The 22,757-nt window shown below is 40.9% G+C and overlaps 1 long non-coding RNA gene across 1 annotated transcript in view; it reads left to right on the top strand.

The window, feature by feature from the left end:
* The window catches only part of LOC147668162 (uncharacterized), a 61,484-nt gene extending 39,713 nt beyond the window's left edge, over positions 1 to 21,771 (top strand). The window contains exon 3 of the long non-coding RNA XR_015304150.1: positions 21,632 to 21,771. This is a non-coding gene — a long non-coding RNA (uncharacterized LOC147668162). The remainder of the gene's footprint in view (positions 1 to 21,631) is intronic.
* Positions 21,772 to 22,757: the final 986 nt, after the last annotated feature.

The following is a 22,757-nucleotide window of genomic DNA, read 5'->3' as shown; positions in this document are numbered from 1 at the left end:
GGAGACGTATCCTGACCCCCTATGTTTTCTGAGGATGCTCATATATGTTGATACATGTCTTGCAGCGGCTGGGCGTGAGCTGATTTTTTTTTTTTGCTGCGTGACGTCTGTTAACGTTCGATTCGAAGGAAATCAGGAAGTGTTGAGGGGCGGAACTCAGCTGGATGGCGGGTGAGGCACTGTAGCCGCAAGTGCGGGCGCAACTCAGCTGGATAGCGACTGAAACGCCAAGGGGCGCCCCACTGCAGCTGAGGAGCCTCCACCTGGGGAGGCGGGAGAGGCCAGTTCGCGCCGCCTCCCCCCCCCGGGGCACCCCACGCCGTCTTTCAGCGCAGCATTGTAGGATGGCCACACCAGTGCAACTTGCTGGACACCACCTCGGTGCCATCCGGATCTCGGCGCATTGTGTTGCCTTCGGCCTATTCGCACATCGGTCCGCTACTGACGCCGCCTCACAGGCCAACGGATTTTGTAGGCTTTTTATAGCCCCAAGCCGCATAACAGGTCATGTGACTTGTTTAGAAAACTTTTCATTGGTTCATTTTACTTTTGGTTTCCTAATGATGGAAGGCTTGATCATATGACCTAAAAATAACACTTTTCATTGGATTGGAAAAAAATGTTTTCCCAAATGATGAAAGCCCCACCTTTTTTTTTCTCACTCGGCAGTCCAAAAAGGTTCCGTTAGATGACAACAGAAGGGACAGGCAACAAGAACCATCAGTCAAAGAGGGGAGGGCAAGTTCTTCTTTACCGGGTCACGTTGGGGCTCCACCAGAACTGATCGAATTGGTAGTCTACAGTGTTTCTGGATGTTTCAGACTGAAGCTGGCGTCAGCATGAGAGCACCCCGTGGCTACGTCGTGGCCATTCCGCGAGCAATCATGGCAGTCGCTCTGCACCGGAAGTCTGCGGAAGTGGGAGGTCCCGGTGACTGTTGTAGAATCTTCAAGGCTGAGGGGACTCTTTTGGGAATGGGGCCCATGCCCTAGCAGCCAAGCGTCTGAGTTCCACGGTTGCCCAGAGCCATCCTTGCAGGCCAGGCCCAAGTCTGTGGAGCCGACCGCCATTTCCTGAGCTCCGTAGCAGCCGCCTGTTGCTGAACCGCAAGATTGGGTGCAATTCCGTTGGATGGCGGGTGAGACGCTGTAATAGCAAGAGCAGGCGCAATTCAGCTGGCCGAGCGAGGCACTGTGTCGCAAGAGTGGGCGCAAGTCAGCTGGTTGAGTGAAGCGCTGGGGTGTTGCTGAGAAACCTCCACCAGGGGAGGTGGGGGAGGCTCATTCGCGCCACCTCTCCCTTCTAGTGCACCCCACGCCGTCTCCCGGTGCAGGAATATGTGATGGTCGGACTAGGGCACTGCAGGACGTGTCTTCAGGTCAAACGGATTGTGGGACAAGGTCCAGAATGGAAGAGTCACTAAAAGGCAAAAAGTTCCGCCTGACCCCGGGAGCCGGCCGCCTATGTCGGGGGCGGTCTTAGGCCACACCAGGGCAACAAGACTTGGGGAGGGGGCAGGAGCCAAGCGCCCCCTCCGAGTCCGCGCCATCACACCGCTCCTCGGGGGCCTCCGTCAAGCAGTTCAGGGAGGCACCGCATCACATTGTTTTCCAATGCAGTCAGGTCCACAAACAGCCCCCACTTACTTTGAGAATAGTGAAGCTGCAGCAGGTGGAAATAAGCTTCAGACAGTGTTCCAAGCGCTGCTCGGAACCCTCAACTATGGCACCCAACATCCAGGACTTATGCCATTTGTGCAAGGCAGTGACATCGAAGCATCTCAGGGAGCAAGCAACATACCATATCCAGAGTCCTTCCCACAGCCTCTGCCTTCCTTCTTACCTAGTTATTGTTCTTTCACTCCCACTCCAGGCTTTTAGTCTGTGGATAGAAAACCATGAACCTACACTCACCTATGAAAATCTTACTATTGCTGGTTGATTTTGAGCCCCAAATACAAAGGCTTGTTTGGATCGATGTTGCAGCAGGCTGCTATGTAAATAGTTATTTAATAAAACGTTTTACCCTGTTACTTGTTGATTTGGAGCCCCAAATACAAAGGCTTGTTTGGATCGATGTTGCAGCAGGCTGCCATGTAAATAGTTATTTAATAAAATGTTTTACCCTGTTACTTTGCTGGTGTGTTGTATATATTTATAATATTTGCATAGGGTTTGTCGTTATTTTGGGTGGGGTGGGCGGCGGAGCTGAGCTGTCTTGCAGCCATCATGATGTCGAGCTCAGTTCCTCTCACTAGTTTCGTATTTCTCATGAGGGGTTGTTCATAATGTTTCTATTTTAGCGAGGTCAAAAAGAGATCCCATTAGTCGCCTACTGATTTTGCTTGATTCCTTTTGTTTTTTTAACGATTTTTCACTATCTGCAAAGACTAAACAGAGTATTGCGACTCTGTGCTTGTTTGTAAATAGAGAATGAACCAAAGAGAACCAATTCCAAAAACAATAAATGCTAGGATAACAATCAATCAAATGGAGAGGGAAGCAGGCACGACGGATTACAACGGGGGCAAAGGCCTTCGTTACCTACCTTTCACTATCTGCAAAGAGAGAATACTCCTAAAAGAAAAAAAAGGTGGGGCAGCGTTCAAAGCACATCAGCGTGCATAAACACGAAAATGTTTTTACCTACCACGTACTTGACATTTTAAAGCTTTTGATATTTGCTATTAAAAAACCATTGAAATTCACTGAAAAAACCATAGGTTATAGACCATATATAGTTAGGAATTAGAATTTACAAAACCTTGAAAATTCACTGAAAAAACCATGGGTTATAGACCATATATAGTTAGGAATTAGCATTTACAAAACCTTATTTTACTCACACAAAACCATTGAAATTTCATATATAGTTAGTTGCACTAACTATTTGTCGCGCACCCGCAATCCACTGCTGATCATGTCACATATTACATCATTCATGACATTATCAGTGACATCACTGATGACATCACTGATGACATCACTGATGACATCTCAAATGACATCACTGATGACATCACTGATGACATCTCAAATGACATCACTGATGACATCACTGATGACATCACTGATGACATCTCATTTGACATTACTGATCACATCACTGATGACATCATTCATGTGATAATACGGTGAACCTCTTCAGACTCTAATATAATCTTAGATACACTCAGAGTAAACAGACACACACATACTGTCACTCATCCATGGAGTTGCTCACACACCTAGTCAGTCATGCAAAGAATCAATCACACTTCCATTTCCTCAACTATACAGTTATACACACCTTACTTATTCAAACATATACTAACACATATTTACTCTGTTATACAATCCCTGATACAAGTTCACAGTGATCCATACAGCCACTCACACGTTCACTGGCTCTTATGCACAGTTATTTATATATGTCAACTCTCACATGTACTATGTTTTACATATGTACTTACTTTGACATATAGCACTGAGATATCCATTCACTCACTAATACACTAATGCACACAGTCAACCGCCCATACAGCTGTTTCCACATGCACTTTTGAACCCATACATCTAGTGAATCAACTGCTCACACATCTATGCACATAGTCACACACATCACAGCCACCCACACACACACTCACTCTCCCATACAAATACTTGGGCAACCAATCAATAACCCATATACTTAATCATAAAGCTACTAATCAACACATGCAGCAGTTTACAGAACAACAGATATAATGATGCACAAATTAAGACAGTTTAGTCACTAACCCATGCACTCAGTGAGACACATTTAATCACTCACTCATACAGTCAGTCATGCACCTACTAAATCCTTCATCCAGACACTTATACATCCACTCATTCTTCAATATGTAAGACATATTTTGACTTTTCAGAAACATACAGTCACTGGATGTTGTCATCAGTGATGTCATCAGTGATGTCATTTGAGATGTCATCAGTGATGTCATCAGTGATGTCATTTGAGATGTCATCAGTGATGTCATCAGTGATGTCACTGATCATGTCATGAATGATGTAATATGTGACATGATCAGCAGTGGATTGCGGGTGCGCGATATATAGTTAGTGCAACTAACTATATATGAAATTTCAATGGTTTTGTGTGAGTAAAATAAGGTTTTGTAAATGCTAATTCCTAACTATATATGGTCTATAACCCATCGTTTTTTCAGTGAATGTTCAAGGTTTTGTAAATGCTAATTCCTAACTATATATGGTCTATAACCTATGGTTTTTTCAGTGAATATATATATATATATATATATATATATATATATATATATATATATTCAATGAAAAAACCATTGGTTATAGAACATATATAGTTAGGAATTTGCATTTACAAAACCTTATTTTACTCGCATAAAACCATTGAAATTCCATATATAGTTAGATGCGCTAACTATATATCGCGCACCCGCAATCCACTGCTGATGATGTCACATATTACATCATTCATGACATGGTTAGTGACATCACTGATGACATCACTGATGACATCTCAAATGACATCACTGATGACAACATCCAGTGACTGTATGTTTCTGTAAAGTTAAAATGTGTCTTACATATTGAAGAATGAGTGGATGTATAAGTGTCTGGAAGAAGGATTTAGTAGGTGCATGACTGACTGTATGAGAGAATGATTAAATGTGTCTTAATGAGTGCATGGGTTAGTGACTAAACTATCTTAATTTGTGCATCATTATATCTGTTGTTCTACAAACTGCTGCATGTGTTGATCAGTAGCTATATGAATAACTGTATGGGTTATTGATTGGTTGTCCAAGTATTTGTATGGGACACTGAGTGTGTGTGTATGGGTAGCTGGGAGGTGTGTGACTCTGTACATAGATGTGTGAGTAGTTGATTCACTATATGTATGGGTTCAAAACTGCATGTGGAAACAGCTGTATGGGCGGATGACTGTGTGCATCAGTGTATTAGTGAGTGAATGGATATCTCAGTGCTACATGTCAAAGTAAGTACATATGTAAAACACAGTACATGTGAGAGTTGACATATATAAATAACTGTGCAGAAGAGCCAGTGAATGTGTGAGTGGCTGTATGGATAATTGTGAACTTGTATCAGGGATTGTATAACAGAGTAAATATGTGTTAGTATATGTTTGAATAAGTAAGGTGTGTATAACTGTATAGTTGAGGAAATGGAAGTGTGATTGATTGTTTGCATGACTGACTAGGTGTGTAAGTAACTCCATGGATGAGTGACAGTCTGTGACTGTCTGTTTACACTGATTGTATCTAAGGTTATATTAGAGTCTGAAGAGGTTCATGGTATTATCACATGAATGATATCATCAGTGATGTGATCAGTAATGTCAAATGAGATGTTATCAGTGATTTTATCAGTGATGTCATTTGAGATGTCATCAGTGATGTCATCAGTGATGTCACTAACCATGTCATGAATGATGTAATATGTGACATCATCAGCAGTGGATTGCGGGTGCGCGATATATAGTTAGCGCATCTAACTATATATGGAATTTCAATGGTTTTATGCGAGTAAAATAAGGTTTTGTAAATGCAAATTCCTAACTATATATGTTCTATAACCAATGGTTTTTTCATTGAATTTTCAAGGTTTTGTAAATGCAAATTCCTAACTATATATGGACTATAACCTATGGTTTTTTCTGTGAATTTCAATGGTTTTTTAATAGCAAATATCAAAAGCTGTCAAATGTCAAGTACGTGATAGGTAAAAACGTTTTCGTGTTTATGCACGCTGATGTGCTTTGAACGCTGCCCCCCCTCCCCTCTTTTCTCTTAGTAGTACTCTCTCTTTGCAGATAGTGAAGGGTAGTTAACGCAGACCTTTACCCCCGTTGTAATCCGTCGTACCTGCTTGTCTCTCCATTTGATTGATTGTTATCCAAGCATTTACTGTTTTAGAATTGGTTCTCTTTGGATCATTCTCTATTTACAACCAAGCACAAAGTCGCAATACTCTGTTTAGTCTTTGCAGATAGTGAAAAATCGTGTAAAAAATAAAAGTAATCGAGCAAAATCAGTAGACCACTAATTGGATCTCTTTTTGACCTCGCTAAAATACAAACATTAGGAACAACCCTTCATGAGAAATACGAAAATAGTGAAATGAACTGAGCTCCACACCATGAGGGCTGCAAGACAGCTCGACTCCGCCACCCACCCCGCCCAAAATAACGACAAACCCTATGCAAATATTATAAATATAGACAACACACCAGCAAAGAAACAGGGTAAAACATTTTATTAAATAACTATTTACATAACTATTTTATACTTTTTGTTGCCCGATCCGGCTAGCTCAATCGATCGAGCATAAAACTCATGCACTGATAGCAAGCGTTGAGAGTTTGTAGAACGATGGCTTCAGATTTTCTACATACGGTGTAGTGGCGCGAACTGAGAGGGGGCGTTTGGATCCTGCCCCTTCCCCAAATAAGATTTTCATACGTGAGTGTTCGTTCATGCTTTTGGTCCCTGAGTTGCTTCGATGTCACTGCCTTACACAAAATGCATAAGTCCTGGATGTTGAGTGCCATACTTCAGAGTTCTAAGCAGCGCTTGTAACACTGTCTAAACCTTATTTGCACCTGCTGCAGCTTCACTATTCAAAGTAAGTGGGGTCCGTTTGTGGACCTGACTGCATTGGAAAACAATGTGATACGGTGCCTCCCTAAACCGCTTGACGGAGGCCCCCGAGGGGCGGTGAGATGGCGCGGACTGGGAGGGGGCGCTTGGCTCCTGCCCCCTCCCCAAGTCGTGTTGCCCTGGTGTGGCCTGAGATCGCCCCCGACATAGGCGGCCGGCTCCCGGGGTCCGGCGGAATTTTTTGCCTTTTGATGACTCTTCCATTCTGGACCTTGTCCCACAATCCGTTTGACCTGAAGACACGCTGTAGTGGGGCGCCCCTTTACCGTTTTAGTTGAAATTCCGCCCGCTTTTGGTACTCTGTGCCTCTTCCGCCATTCAGCTGTTTACCGCCCGCTCTTGCGACTACAGCGTCTCGCTCACCATGTAGTTGAGTTGCTCCCGCTCTTAAGATTTAACAGAACTTTTTGGACTGCTGAAAGCGGTTGTATTCCGACCGCTGGTTGGTGGAGACATTTTGACTATATTCTGGACCTGCGTTGTCGCGTAATGCGTCATATGACGCGCCGCGTTAGCGCACCCGGAAGTGCTCTGGTGCGCAAGGCGCAGCTTCCCGGAAACGATCCAGAGCGCGCCGCGCAGCGCGTAACGTAAGCATAACAGGTCATGTGACTTGTTAATAAAACTTTTCATTGGTTCATTTTACTTTTGTTTTCCTAATGATGTAAGACTAGGTCATGTGACCTAAAAATAACACTTTTCATTGGATTAAAACATTTTTTTTCCCAAACGATGAAAGCCCCACCTTGTTTCTGGATGTTTCAGACTGAAGCTGGCGTCACCATGAGAGCACCACCATCTCGTAGCTCCGTCGTGGCCATTCCGCAAGCAATCATGGCAGCCGCTCCCCACCGGAAGCCTGCGGGAGTCGAGGGCCCCCAAGACTTTTGTAGAATCTTCAAGGCTGAGGGGACGCTTTCGAGAATGGGACCCAAGCCCTGGCAGACAAGCGTCTGAGTTCCAAGGTGTCCCAGGGCCATTTTACTGGACCAGGCCCAAATCCGAAGAGCCGGCCGCCATTTTAAGAGTCCTGTGGCAGCCGCCTATCGCTGCACCGCAAGAGTGGGAGCAACTCAACTACATGGTGAGCGAGACGCTGTAGCCGTAAGAGCGGGTGGTAAACAGCTGAATGGCGGAAAAGGCACAGTGTAGCAAAAGCGGGCGGAATGGCAACTGAAACGATAAAGGGGCACCCCACTACAGCAGACGAGCCTCCGCCATGTGCTTCAAAACTGCATACGTATCTCGTGATATCAAAGTTGGGCAACCAGTACACAACAAGCAGTTACGAGTCCCATTTACACCGGCGCCATTTTGGGCGCGGCCGGGCAGGTCCAGGATCTAGTCAAACATAACAAATGAGGCTGACGTCTCTGAAGCAGTTGACGCACAGCAGGACATAGCAAATAAACATGAAGTCTCTAAAGCTGTTAACTCACTGCAGGACAAAACAAGTGAACCTGAAACCTCTGGAATAATTGTCGCTCAAAAGAACAACACACAAAACTCTGTAGAGCCTGAAGAAAGAAAAACAGAAGGGCACTGTAGTTTCAGACACACTTAACACTAATGACTTAACAAAGATATCGTCTGTTTATGAAGCAGTTATCATGTTCACAGAATTGACAAAGAAGTGTGCAGACACCAATGCTATTAAGAAACACAAGGAAATCCCTAACGCATCAGCATTCTCGGAAGAGGTTGACACAGATAACATCTTAAGGAACAAAGAAAGACAAAATATGGATGAGGAAGTTATCACTTTAGTTTTTTCATCAGCTAGCGACAGCAAGAAACATATTGTAATGGAGATAAGAGAGGCTACGGATGGATGAATAAATTATCCAAAGAAATGGCGACTCCCCCCTTTAGCAGATTAGCTAAATCTTTGCGTAATTTGGACATTAAAGTTATATTATTGTTGTTGTTGTTGTTATGGTTATAGTTCTGGTTAATTTCAGCAAGAAACACATTGTAATGGAGATTAGAGAGGCTACGGATGGGTGAATAAATTATCAAAAGATATGGCGACTCCCCCCTTTAGCAGATTAGCTAAATGTTTGCGTAATTTGGGCATAAAAGTTATATTATTGTTGTTGTTGTTGTTATCGTTATAGTTCTGGTTAATTTCCATTCAGAGTGTCCTACACAGCACCACTCTAGGTAAACACTACTTTATGTAAAACCTGGGACATAGCACTCATTGAAACTATAGTTGGTCACCATGGGGTTTAAAGAAGGGATGGTTCTTCACCTGGGTGCCTTCCACAACTCAGCACGTTGTGCTGCCTTGGGACTATTCGCACAAAAGACAGCTTCTGACCATTGTTGTTTTTTTTAATCAAAAAATGTTTAAATATATTTACAGTTTTTGTTGCGTTCGTTATATTTAAAAGTTAATAAAGTTTTATAATCCTACTTTCTTGGAGTACTATATTTTTTTTTAAAATCGGGTGAATGGGGCCTTGAATCAGGTTATTGTCATGTGTGGGCTTTGCAAGTGTACTGCTACAGGATCGGACATTTCAAACTCAAATGCACGTTCTTTTTCTTACCTTTCCGAAGCATGGAGCGCAATAGCAGGCAGACAAAGGGTGATGCACGTGTTGAACACTGCCTGGCCTGGCAAGTTGCTGGCAGTGCCCCCCCCCCCGCCCGCTCCTGAAAGAGTGCACACACACACCGCTGCCCCGAGTACTTCACAAATCTTTAAAAGACCATGCGCTTGTTCATGAGGCTTAAATGGTTTATCACCCCTTCTAGAACCCCTGCATCGACCCTCTGACGTTTCCTGGAAGAATTAGCACATAACACAATACCAAGCCCTGTCAGCTGAAACCCCCGAGGAATCGTGGGGCATATTATCAAGGGGGTTTATTTCCGCTTTTTTGGCTTTAAAAGCCAAAAAAAAGGAGATAAAATTATCTCCCTATTACCAAGCTGTCGCTAACACCAGTTAGTGACAGCTAAAAGGAGATAGTGACCATCTTGGGCCCCGCTTTGCATGTCAGTGATATTTATCACTAATGACATGCAAAGTGGGCGTGCCAAGATGTTAGCGACTGGAAACAGTCCCTAACATCGCTATCTCCTATTACCAACTTTTGGAGATATTCGCGCTAAGCGCGAATATCTCCAAAAGCTAACACCTGCCCTGAGCAGTTTTTAGCCATGTTATCCAATGGAAGGTGGATAACATGGCTAAGAGCATTTGCTGGATAATGCATGAATATCGCTGACTTTTCAGCGATAATAATGCATTGCGGCCGTTTTTTATCGCATTTGCGATAAACCTTGCTAATAGCAAGGTTTATCTGCGATAAAATTCGCCGATGTGCGGCGATAATTTTTGTCTCTAAACAAGTTAGAGACAAAAATTATCGCTAGTTGTTGGTAATATGCCCCCGGGTTTTTCCTTGCAGGAATCGGGAGGCGGAAGACTAGCACTGAAATCAGTAGTCTCACGCCTGAATCGGGAGGATTGGTATGTCTGGATTCTCTACAGCTGGGGCCATAAACTACATCCGCAGGGCTAGGTGATAGCCTGGGTCCGGCCTGGACAATCGGACACAGAGGAAGAAGAGTGTCAGAGGGTGCGGTAGTGAATAGGGTGAAAGGGAGGTGTCGGGCGGGCACAGGGTGTGATTCTCAGGGAAGAGCAGCGCAGATGGGGGGAAGTATATGGCCCATGCATGAGAGAGAGAGCGGGGGTGACCAGTGCGTGGAGGAGATGCTTGCGAGGGTGGGGAGCCGTGCTGAGAATCGACGGCGTGCAGAGAGTGGGTCTGGTCAAGGCATCTAAAATGGCTGCCGTGCACGACAAAATTGTGGCATTGGACAAAAAGGCAAGATGGCGCAGACAATGTTTATCAATAAGGATTCATTTATAACAAAATATTTACTCGCAGTGACAAAATGGTGGTCAACACTTCCTGATTTCCATCGAATCGAACGTTAACAGACGTCACGCAGCAAAAAAAAAAAAAAAGCTCACGCACAGCCGCTGGAAGACATGTATCAACATATATGAGCCTCCTCAGCCACCCTCAGAAAACATAAGGGGTCAGGATACGTCTCCGGCACCCCCTTATACCTAGTAATTTAATTAAAATGAAACACAAAATGGCGAATTCCCGTTTCGCTACCAGTTTGCGGCCCAGTTCGCGGCCCGGGAAGCGCTTCTACCGTGAAAAATAATTTTTTTTTTATTTTCCCCACGGGACCCTTTATTAACCCCAACATCATTCCTAGGGGGTCAAGAGGGGTATACCTTGCCCCCTTTCATTAAATTCCCCCTTCGTTTTTCACCTCTTCTTCTCTCTCGATCCTACCGAGAGATAAGATGGCGGCCGCTCCGGACTGTTTAGAATGTTGACAGACACCGGAGAGCCAATCAGCTTTCTGCGCGCAAAGTTCCGTTTCGCGAAAAGTAAGCGGACCGGAGCGCAGCCCGGAGCGCTGTTACAGATATATATCTTGTTTTAAAACGTTAATTTATCAAAAACCACTGGAGCACATATATTGAGACCTAGCAAAGGCACATCGGGCTAACAGTCCCTACAATTTTGCCAAGTTTCGTGCAAATCCATTCAGCCGTTCGAGCTAAAAGTGAGGCCAAAGGCCCTATGGAAAAATGAATGGGAAAAACATGTTTTGGGACCCCCTTTTTTCTCAGCCCCCCCTTGATGAAACCCCCCCGAATTTTCAGGGGCTGCTCAGAAACAAAATGTGCCATTTTCCTGAAAATTTCAGCCGATTCCGTCCACAAACGCCAAAGTTATTAGACATAGAATTTTCAAAAGTTCCATAGACAAATAATCCTAACTATATATACCGACTGGCAACACGCCAGTAGGTTATATATATATATATATATATATATATATATATATATATATATATATATATATATATATATATATATATATATATATATATATATATATATATATATATATATATATATATATATATATATAGGTTCCAGGCCTTATATAGTTAGGAATTAGCATTTAAAAAACCATTGAAATTGCTCCTATATAGTTAGTTGTACTAACTATATTTCGCGCACCCGCAATCCTCTGCTGATGATGTCACAAATTACATTATTTATGGCATGGTCAGTGACATCACTGAAGACATCACTGATGACATCTCAAATGACATCACTGATGAATAACTTTGGCGCCGATTGAGGGATCTGCCTGTAATTTTCCTTAAATTTGCCTCGCTGCGCTCCGCTCCTTCCCTGAAGGTTTTGGGGGAATTGGTCAAGTGGGGGCCGAGAAAAAAGGGGGGTCCCAAAATGTGTTTTTCCCATGTTAATTTAAATAGGGACATTCTGACAAGGCTACAGCTCGAACGGCTGAACGGAATTATACCAGATTTGGCAAAATGGTAGGGACTGGTATGCAGATGTGCCTTTGCTATGTTTGGTGAACATCCCTCTAGTAGTTCTTGAGAAAATTTAATTAGAAATTTTTCAAACAGCATTTTCTATGGGACCTTTAGATACGGCTACAGCCCGAACCAGGAAGTGTTGGCCACCATCTTGTTTTTTCAGGAGAACTGAGGCACAAGAGAACCCAAAACAAGAGTGGGAAACACTAAAATGTATTGGAACTACATTAACCAGCATGCATGTAACAACAACACAGGAAGTCACATGACCTGGTTTTTAAAAGGAGGACTTAGAAACTGGCTCAACATCCCGTGAGCAAGCTTTGTAAGAAGCAAAACGCGTTGGGTACTGGTTACTAAATAAACCGCTATCACTGAATTGAAACGAGAGAGTGCGTTTTCATTTCCCCCTGTGGGAATCCTCAGATATATATATATATATTCACTGAAAAAACCATAGGTTATAGACCATATATAGTTAGGAATTCGCATTTACAAAACCTTATTTTACTCACACAAAACCATTGAAATTCGATATATAGTTAGTTGCACTAACTATATATCGCGCACCCGCAATCCACTGCTGATGATGTCACATATTACATCATTCATGACATGGTCAGTGACATCACTGATGACATCACTGATGACATCTCAAATGACATCACTGATGACATCACTGATGACAACATCCAGTGACTGTATGTTTCTGTAAAGTTAAAATATGTCTTACATATTGAAGAATGAGTGGATGTATAAGTGTCTGGATGAAGGATTTAGTAGGTGCATGACTGACTGTATGAGTGAGTGATTAAATGTGTCTCACTGAGTGCATGGGTTAGTGACTAAACTGTCTTAATTTGTGCATCATTATGTCTGTTGTTCTGTAAACTGTTGCATGTGTTGGTAGCTATATGAGTAACTATATGGGTTATTGATTGGTTGCCCAAGTATTTGTATGGGAGACTGAGTGTGTGTGGGTGGCTGGGAGGTGTATGACTCTGTGCATAGATGTGTGAGCAGTTGATTCACTAGATGTATGGTTTCAAAAGTGCATGTGGAAACAGCTGTATGGGCGGTTGACTGTGTGCATGAGTGTATTGGTGAGTGAATGGATATCTCAGTGCTACATGTCAAAGTAAGTACATATGTAAAACACAGTACATGTGAGAGTTGACATATATAAATAACTGTGCATAAGATCCAGTGAATGTATGAGTGGCTGTATGGATCATTGTGAACTTGTATCAGGGATTGTATAAGAGAGTAAATATGTGTTAGTATATGTTTGAATAAGTAAAGTTTGTATAACTGTATAGTTGAGGAAATGGAGGTGTGATTGATTCTTTGCATGACTGACTAGGTGTGTGAGTAACTCCATGGATGAGTGACAGTCTGTGAGTGTCTGTTTACACTGATTGTATCTAAGGTTATATTAGAGTCTGAAGAGGTTCATCGTATTATCACATGAATGATATCATCAGTGATGTGATCAGTAATGTCAAATGAGATGTCATCAGTGATGTCATCAGTGATGTCATTTGAGATGTCATCAGTGATGTCATTTGAGATGTCATCAGTGATGTCATCAGTGATGTCACTGACCATGTCATGAATGATGTAATATGTGACATCATCAGCAGTGGATTGCGGGTGCGCAATATATAGTTAGTGCAACTAACTATATATCGAATTTCAATGGTTTTGTGTGAGTAAAATAAGGTTTTGTAAATGCGAATTCCTAACTATATATGGTCTATAACCTATGGTTTTTTCAGTGAATTTTCAAGGTTTTGTAAATGCTAATTCCTAACTATATATGGTCTATAGCCTATGGTTTTTTCAGTGAATATATATATATACATACATATATAAACATATATCATCTGTATATCTATATAAATACAAACATAAATGCATGCATACATATACTTATATGCATACAGATGCATGTTATTTACATGAAAGTTGAAAAAACACTAATAAAAGCAAAGCTAAAAAGCCACCTCATTACAAACAGAGTGGCTTTAACTTAAACGAGGGCGAGATCTATTGCATTTTCAATGCTTGTTTACTTTGGTTCCATCAAGAAGGCATTCAGATGTGTCACACATTTGCCATAAATTCTGAATGTTAGCACTCTAGTTGCACATTAGATCACTGTAGTAAAGCTACTGCTCACCAGGGACGTCTGCTGCTGGTATTCAAAGTGCATGTTTCAGTCTGCATGTCAGAATTTTTTTAATGAAATAGAAGAGGATTTGAGAAGTCACTCAAAATGATCCCTAATTTTTCTTTCTGAAGCACTAATCATACTTTCTATGGCAAAATTAACCCCCTCATGTTGTTCCTTTTTAAATTGAGTGTTTTCAGACTTACCACTTCATTCCAATCAAGATGGCTTCTGGTGTGCCATACTTTTGTCATAAGTAAGACTGTTAGCGCTCTAGTTGTTCTTTAGAACACTCTGGGACATTCTGTCATTGGGCTATACTTGGGGTACATCTGGGTGATATTTGGGCTACATTTGAGCTCTTTTGTCTCTGGTGGCCATCTTGGGAGACTGTATGTCAGAAATTTTTAATGAAATTGAAGAGGGTTTGAGAAGTCACTCAAAATGTGCCCTAATTTTTCTTTCTGCAGCACTAATCATAATTCATATGGCAAAATATACCCCCTCATTTTGTTCCTTTTTAAATTAAATGTTTTAAGAGTTACCACTTTATTCCAATCAAGATGGCTTCAGGTGTGCCATACCTTTGTAATAAGTAGGACTGTTAGCGCTCTAGTTGTTCTTTAGAACACTCTGGGACATTCTGTCATTGGGCTATACTTGGGCTACATCTGGGTGATATTTGGGCTGCATTTGGGCTCTTTTGTCTCTGGTGGCCATTTTGGGAGTCTGCATGTCAGAATTTTTTAATGAAATAGAAGAGGATTTGAAAAGTCACTCAAAATGTGCCCTAATTTTTCTTTCTGCAGCACTAATAATACCTTCTATTGCATAATATACCCCCTCATTTTGTTCCTTTTTAAATTAAATGTTTTAAGAGTTACCACTTTATTCCCATCACGATGGCTCTAGGTGTGCTATACCTTTGTAATAAGTAGGACTGTTAGCGCTCTAGTTGTTCTTTAGAACACTCTGGGACATTCTGTCATTGGGCTATACTTGGGCTACATCTGGGTGATATTTGGGCTACATTTGGGCTCTTTTGTCTCTGGTGGCCATTTTGGGAGACTGCATGTCAGAATGTTTTAATGAAATAGAAAAGGATTTGAGAAGTCACTCAAAATGTGCCCTAATTTTTCATTCTGCAGCACTAATCATACTTTCTATGGCAAAATATACCCCCTCATGTTGTTTTTTTTTAAATTAAATGTTTTAAGAGTTACCACTTTATTCCAATGAAGATGGCTTCAGGTGTGCCATACCTTTGTAATAAGTAGGACTGTTAGCGCTCTAGTTGTTCTTTAGAACACTCTAGGAGGCTGCAGTAGAACACAAAGGAATCAACTGACAGTCTCTGTCCTTGTTGGATGTACATGTTTTACTGAGAATGTCAGACTTCATTTTCACATGACTGAGAAAGATAATGTGAATTTACAGAAAATATGCTTTCAGTTTAGCTTATAGATCCCCTTCCAAACCACTGTGGGAAAATCATGAGATATTAGTTTTCTTTCAAACAATATTCATGATATCACAGCAGAAGGTTTTTTCACATGGTAAAATCACCTTAGAACCCACCACAATTCCTAAAACGAGTATGGTACCATCAACAAATGATTTATAATGTAACTAAAGTCCTAAAACCCTCTATTAACTACAATGCTTTTTAATGAGGTGCTATCATGTATATTGGTCCCAAGATGGCTGCCAACACTTCTTGGATGAAGTGCTGACAGCCAATCAGATCAGATGTGTGGTTAGGCTCCGCCCAGATATATATCTTTTTTTTAACCTAAATTACTCAAAATCCACTGGAGCACATATATTGAGACCTAGCAAAGGCACATCGGGCTAACAGTCCCTACAATTTTGCCAAGTTTCGTGCAAATCCATTCAGCCGTTCGAGCTAAAAGTGAGGCCAACCGCCCTATGGAAATTAACATGGGAAAAACGTGTTTTGAGACCCCTCTTTTTTCTCGGCCCCCCCTTGATGAAACCCCCCCAAATTGTCAGGGGCTGCTCAGAAACAAAATGTTCCATTTTCCTGAAAATTTCAGCCAATTCCGTCCACAAACGCCAAAGTTATTAGACATAGAATTTTCAAAAATCCCATAGAGAAAAAATCCTAACTATATATACCTACTGGCGACCGCCAGTAGGTAATATATATATATATATATATATATATATATATATATATATATATATATATATATATATATATATATATATACCTACTGGCGGTCGCCAGTAGGTATATATAGTTAGGATTTTTTTGAATAGGGATTTCTGAAAATTCTATGTTGAATAACTTTGGCGTTGAAAGACGGAGTTGGCTGAAAGTTTCAGGAAAATGGCACATTTTGTTTCTGAGCGTCCCCTGAAAGTTTGGGGGGGTTTCGTGAAGTGGGGGCCGAGTAAAAAGGGGGTCTAAAAACGTGTTTTCCCCATGTTAATTTCCATAGGGCGGTTGGACTCACTTTTAGCTCGAACGGCTGAATGGATTTTTATGAAACTTGGCAAAATTGTAGGGACTGGTAGCCCGATGTGCCTTTGCTAGGTCTCAAGATATGTGCTCCAGTGGATTTTGAGAAATTAACGTTCAAGAAAATATATATATCTGTGACAGCGTCCCGGTTAGCACCCCATTTCGCGTACCAGACGTGTAACGGAACTTCGCGTGGAGAAGCGGATTGGCTCCCTGGTGACTGTGAACATTCTAAACAGTTCGGAGCGGCCGCCATCTTGTCTCTCGGTAGGATCGAGAGACAAGAGGTGGAAATAAACGAAGGGGGAAATGAATTGAAGGGTGCAAGGTAGACCCCTCTTGACCCCCTAGGATTGATGTGGGGGCTATTAAAGGGCCCCGCGGACAAAAAATTAAAAAAATAAAAAATTCGATTTTTTGCGGTGGAAGCGCTACCCAGTACGCGAACCGGGTAGCTTACCGGTAGTGTAACGGGAGTCCGCCATCTTGCGTTAGGGTCTAATTTGGACACAAGATGGATGATAAACAATGCTGGGTTTGTGTAAAAGGGGGCAAGGGAGACATATCCTGACGCCCTAGGTTTTGTGAGGGTGGATGAAGAGGCTCATATATGTCTAAAAAAAAAAATTCTAATTTTCGCGCGGTTAGCGCCCGATGTAGCGCTCCGGAAAGCGTAAATCGCGAAAATTAGTAAAAAAAAAGTTACATTTAAAATTTATATAGAGTAATCATAGTTAGGGTAGCTCTGAAAAGAGCTTTTGGGTCTGTGGAAGATTTAGGTACTTATAAGTATGTACCAATACACAGTCTTAAATTCTGGATGAAAACTCTGTTCCCCTCATCTGTGAAGTGCACACCATCTTCTCTGTAGATATCTTGCATCTAGTAACGCAAGTTATTGTTGTAGATGGAGCCCATTCCATGGTCTCTCATGTAAGCTGAAACAGACTTATTTACATGCTTCCTCGCTTTCTCAATTTGTGGACAAAATTGATTGGACCACCTCCATTTCTGTCTTTGGCATATATTGGAATATACAAGGCAGTTTAAGGAAAAAGTGCCATCAATTGCTCAAAGGTGTCCTTTAAAAGCATTTCCAGACCTACCCCAGTCAAAGTGCCCAAATCATTTCCTCGACAGTGCACTATTATGAGGTCAGGGTTTGGCAAATGCAAAAAGGTTTTCACCAAAGGTATCAATTGGTGACATTTCAATCCTCTCTGGCCAATCCATTTGATTTCCACATTTTGTAAATTGAGGTTGTGTAAATTTCTGTTATCAGCATACCTGTGAACCCAGTGGGTGTAGCTATGTCCAAGAATCCAGACAGAAAACATTGTGAAAGGCGGTTCTGCTGCAGTTAGATGAAGTGTGGGAATTAAATGGCAGTTGGAACAGTAGGAGTTTGTAATGAAAAAAACTGTGGAGTTTTAGTGCTAATGATTCAGTAGCAGTGATTGGTGGATTTTGATTGCTGAAAACAGAAAGTTAGGGTGCATGGATGTGTTCTTTGAAAGATGTAATTCGAATGGTTAAGAAAAAATCATTTTAAGAAACATTGCACTGGATAAGCAGGTGTACTGAGAGTTCAGAGTTCATTTGAAACATTGTTGTGTGAACTTGTAAACATGAGAGGTCTTTCAGGAGGTAGTTGCTATGGAAAAAAAGCAGAAAGGGCAGAGGGGGAAGGGTGTTGATTTGAAATAAGTGAGGGAAGAGTTTTGATTGGGTGACATGAGAGATATGTGTGATGAATTACAGCATTTCTGTGGCATTGTTGGTTGCAGCCTCTGGAGTGCATACTCTTTGCTCTGCTAAAGAAAAATTGGTGTGTGTCTGAGACTGTTTTGAAAATCAAAAAGCATTTGCTAAGGTGAGAAAAGATTCATTTATTTAGATAGAGACTAGTATGCTTTAGGGAGAAAATTAGGAAGAAAGTTGTGTATTTAAAATGTTGCTTTGTGTCAAATGTTTTACAAAAAGATTTTGTTTCTTTGAGAAATTGTAATTAGAGATAAATTGAAGTTTTAGTACTGACAGGGTGTGCTTATACATAGGAGCTGTGCTGTGTTTTCAAATTTTGACTTGAAAATCGTTTTTATGGAAAAGCAATGCTTTTTAAATTTAAGAGAAGGAAAAAATGGTGTCTGCTTCTTTAAACAAATATTTCACTTGCCCCGTGATTCAGGGAGAATAATTTGCTTACTTGATGTGTTTAAAAACGTTTCTTGAAGTCATTTGGGTTTCTTGATATGTACGGCTAGAGTTTCATAGCCAGCATGGGGCATATTTACAAGGCCTTTGAGCCACTTTCACGTTATTTTCCCCATGTTAAAAGTGACGCAAAAGTGGTGCAAGGGCCTTGTAAATCCGCCCTCATATGTGTTAGGGCATTTTAAGTCACTTCTCCATGAATCTGGGAGAATAATCTGGTTGCAGCCTCTGGAGTGTATACCCTTTGCTCTGCTAAAGAAAAATTGGCGTGTGTCTGAGACTGTTTTGAAATTCAAAAAGCATTTGCTAAGGAGAGAAAAGATTCATTTAATTTAGATAGAGACTAGAATGCCTTGTAAATATGCCCTCATGTGTGTTAGGGCATTTTAAGTCACTTCCCCATGAATGGGGTTGAATAATTTGCTTACTTGATGTGTTTAAAAACGTTTCTTGAAGTCATTTAGGTTTCTTGATATGTACTGCTAGAGTTTCATAGTCAGCATGGGGCATATTTATAAGTACTTTGAGCCACTTTCACGTTATTTTCCCCATGTTAAAAGTGACGCAAAAGTGGTGCAAGGGCCTTGTAAATCCGCCCTCATGTGTGTTAGGGCATTTTAAGTCACTTCTTCATGAATCTGGGAGAACAATCTGGTTGCAGCCTCTGGAGTGTATACCCTTTGCTCTGCTAAAGAAAAATTGGTGTGTGTCTGAGACTGTTTTGAAATTCAAAAAGCATTTGCTAAGGAGAGAAAAGATTCATTTAATTTAGATAGAGACTAGTATGCCTTGTTAATACGCCCTCATGTGTGTTAGGGCATTTTAAGTCACTTCCCCATGAATGGGGGAGAATAATTTGCTTACTTGATGTGTTTAAAAACGTTTCTTGAAGTCATTTAGGTTTCTTGATATGTACTGCTAGAGTTTTATAGTCAGCATGGGACATATTTATAAGGACTTTGAGCCACTTTCACGTTATTTTCCCCATGTTAAAAGTGACGCAAAAGTGGTGCAAGGGCCTTGTAAATACGCCCTCATGTGTGTTAGGGCATTTTAAGTCACTTCTCCATGAATCTGGGAGAATAATCTGGTTGTAGCCTCTGGAGTGTATACCCTTTGCTCTGCTAAAGAAAAATTGGTGTGTGTCTGAGACTGTTTTGAAATTCAAGCAGCATTTGCTAGGGAGAGGAAAGATTCATTTAATTTAGATAGAGACTAGTATGCCTTGTAAATACGCCCTCATGTGTGTTAGGGCATTTTAAGTCACTTCCCCATGAATGGGGGAGAATAATTTGCTTACTTGATGTGTTTAAAAACGTTTCTTGAAGTCATTTAGGTTTCTTGATATGTACTGCTAGAGTTTCATAGTCAGCATGGGACATATTTATAAGGACTTTGAGCCACTTTCACGTTATTTTCCCCATGTTAAAAGTGACGCAAAAGTGGTGCAAGGGCCTTGTAAATACGCCCTCATGTGTGTTAGGGCATTTTAAGTCACTTCTCCATGAATCTGGGAGAATAATTTTCTTACTTGATGTGTTTAAAAACGTTTCTTGAATTCATTTAGGTTTTTTGATATGTACTGCTAGAGTTTCATAGCCAGCATGGGGCATATTTACAAGGCCTTTGAGCCACTTTCACGTTATTTTCTCCATGTTAAAAGTGACGCAAAAGTGGTGCAAGGGCTTTGTAAATATGCTCCCATGTGTGTTAGGGCATTTTAAGTCACTTGCCCCATGAATCAGGGAGAATAATTTGCTTACTTGATGTGTTTAAAAACGATTCTTAAAGTCATTTAGGTTTCTTGATATGTACTGCTAGAGTTTCATAGCCAGCATGGGGCATATTTATAAGGACTTGAAGCCACTTTCACGTCATTTTCCCCATGTTAAAAGTGTTGCAAAAGTGGTGCAAGGGCCTTGTAAATACGCCCCCATGTGTGTTAGGCCAATTTAAGTCACTTGCCCCATGAATCAGGGAGAATAATTTGTTTACTTGATGTGTTTAAAAACGTTTCTTGAAGTCATTTAGGTGTCTTGATATGTACTGCTAGAGTTTCATAGCCAACATGGGGCATATTTACAAGGACTTTGAGTCACTTTCACATTATTTTCCCCATGTTAAAAGTGACGCATAAGTGGTGCAAGGGCCTTGTAAATACGTCCCCATGTGTGTTAGGGCATTTTAAGTCACTTCCCCATGAATCTGGGAGAATAATTTGCTTACTTGATGTGTTTAAAAATGTTTCTTCAAGCACTTTAGGTTTCTTGATATGTATTGCTAGAGTTTCATAGTCAGCATGGGGCATATTTATAAGGACTTGAAGCCACTTTCACGTCATTTTCCTCATGTTAAAAGTGACGCAAAAGTGGTGCAAGGGCCTTGTAAATATGCCCTCATGTGTGTTAGGGCATTTTAAGTCACTTCCCCATGAATCTGGGAGAATAATTTACTTACTTGATGTGTTTTAAAAATGTGTTTTTTGACTTAAAATGGCTCAAAGGCTTTGTAAATATGCCCCATACTGGCTATGAAATTCTAGCAGTACATATTCTTTCTATGCTGCTAAATTACCATAGGTAGAATTGACATCTAGTGTGTTAATTGTTTGCTTACTGTTATTGATTTACTGTTTGGTAATAGTATTTAATAAAAATTTTTTTAAAATTTACCACAGATTCAACTCAAGATTTTTTGAAAAATTCAAACATGCCCTCAAGGCAAAGGAGAAGAAAAGAAGCAAAGCGACTTATACCCCACCTTGGTAAAGCATTGCAGCAGTCCTCTACAATAAAAACTTGTCAAGTCACCAAAACAATTCCGGGTAAGACAACAAAATCTTTTTTAAAAAACATTTGCAGACGAAAAAGTATCACTACAGAACATGTTTTACTTCAGAAAAAGAGAGCCAATTTAAACGGGAAGGAAAAGCCCCTCAAAAATGTTACTGCTAGAGCAGGAGATAACTCTGTGCATGGTAGTAGAAGGAGAAATCTGTTTAGAGACATTCGTAGACGAATGTTCCGCAACAGGATAATTGGCAATTTGTTAAAAAATATTAAGAAAGGTCAACAGAAAGTGGCTTTTTATAGGAGAAAGAAAAATGTAGAGAAAATTATTGATCAGGCTTTTGAAATTAAGCGAAAGTTATTTATTTTGATAATCAATAGAATTAGGAAACTAAACAAGGCAATTTATGATTTCAAATCAAATAGTAGATGGAAGAGAACAGTTAATCGTAGTAATTTTTGTGAAGTTTTTTCAGGAGAATGGATGCATAGTTCAAGTTGTGAGGCATTTTTTAATGAGGAGAGTTATTTCCAGGACAATGATTTGGTGCATGCAGTTGACACCAGTGGTTGAGCTTATGAGGTGAAAGACGGTTGTCCGGTTGAAAAAGAAAAACTTGTGTCAACAGAGGCAGAAGAGGTGTTAGGTAATGAAGTTTTAGGAAGACGTCCTAAGGGACCAGCGTACACCTGGAAGTGTAGTAGTATTTTCAGTGTGCAACAGGATTCCATCAATTTGCTTTGTGATTTTGTACGGGCATTTAATAAGAAAAGTTTAAAACAGAAAATGAAGTTGTTGTAAGAATTACATCCTTGCAGAGTGAGAGAAGTGACAGGTTTGCATGGTCATTCACTGGCTTGTCTTTCCAGAATAGTATGCCAGAGTGTTTTTCATCATTTCAGGATGCTAGCAGTGCATCATAATAAAGTGAGGAAATTAGTTAGAATGTTGTATTATGCTAAGAGTCCAGCAATTATGCTTAAACAATTAAGTACTGCTCTTTTGCATGTTTC

The sequence above is a fragment of the Lissotriton vulgaris genome, unplaced genomic scaffold (assembly GCF_964263255.1).
Source record: "Lissotriton vulgaris unplaced genomic scaffold, aLisVul1.2 SCAFFOLD_2896, whole genome shotgun sequence".
NCBI classification, from domain to species: domain Eukaryota; kingdom Metazoa; phylum Chordata; class Amphibia; order Caudata; family Salamandridae; genus Lissotriton; species Lissotriton vulgaris.
The sequence above is the reverse complement of the archived record's forward strand: the minus strand, read 5'-3'. Positions and strand labels throughout refer to the sequence as shown.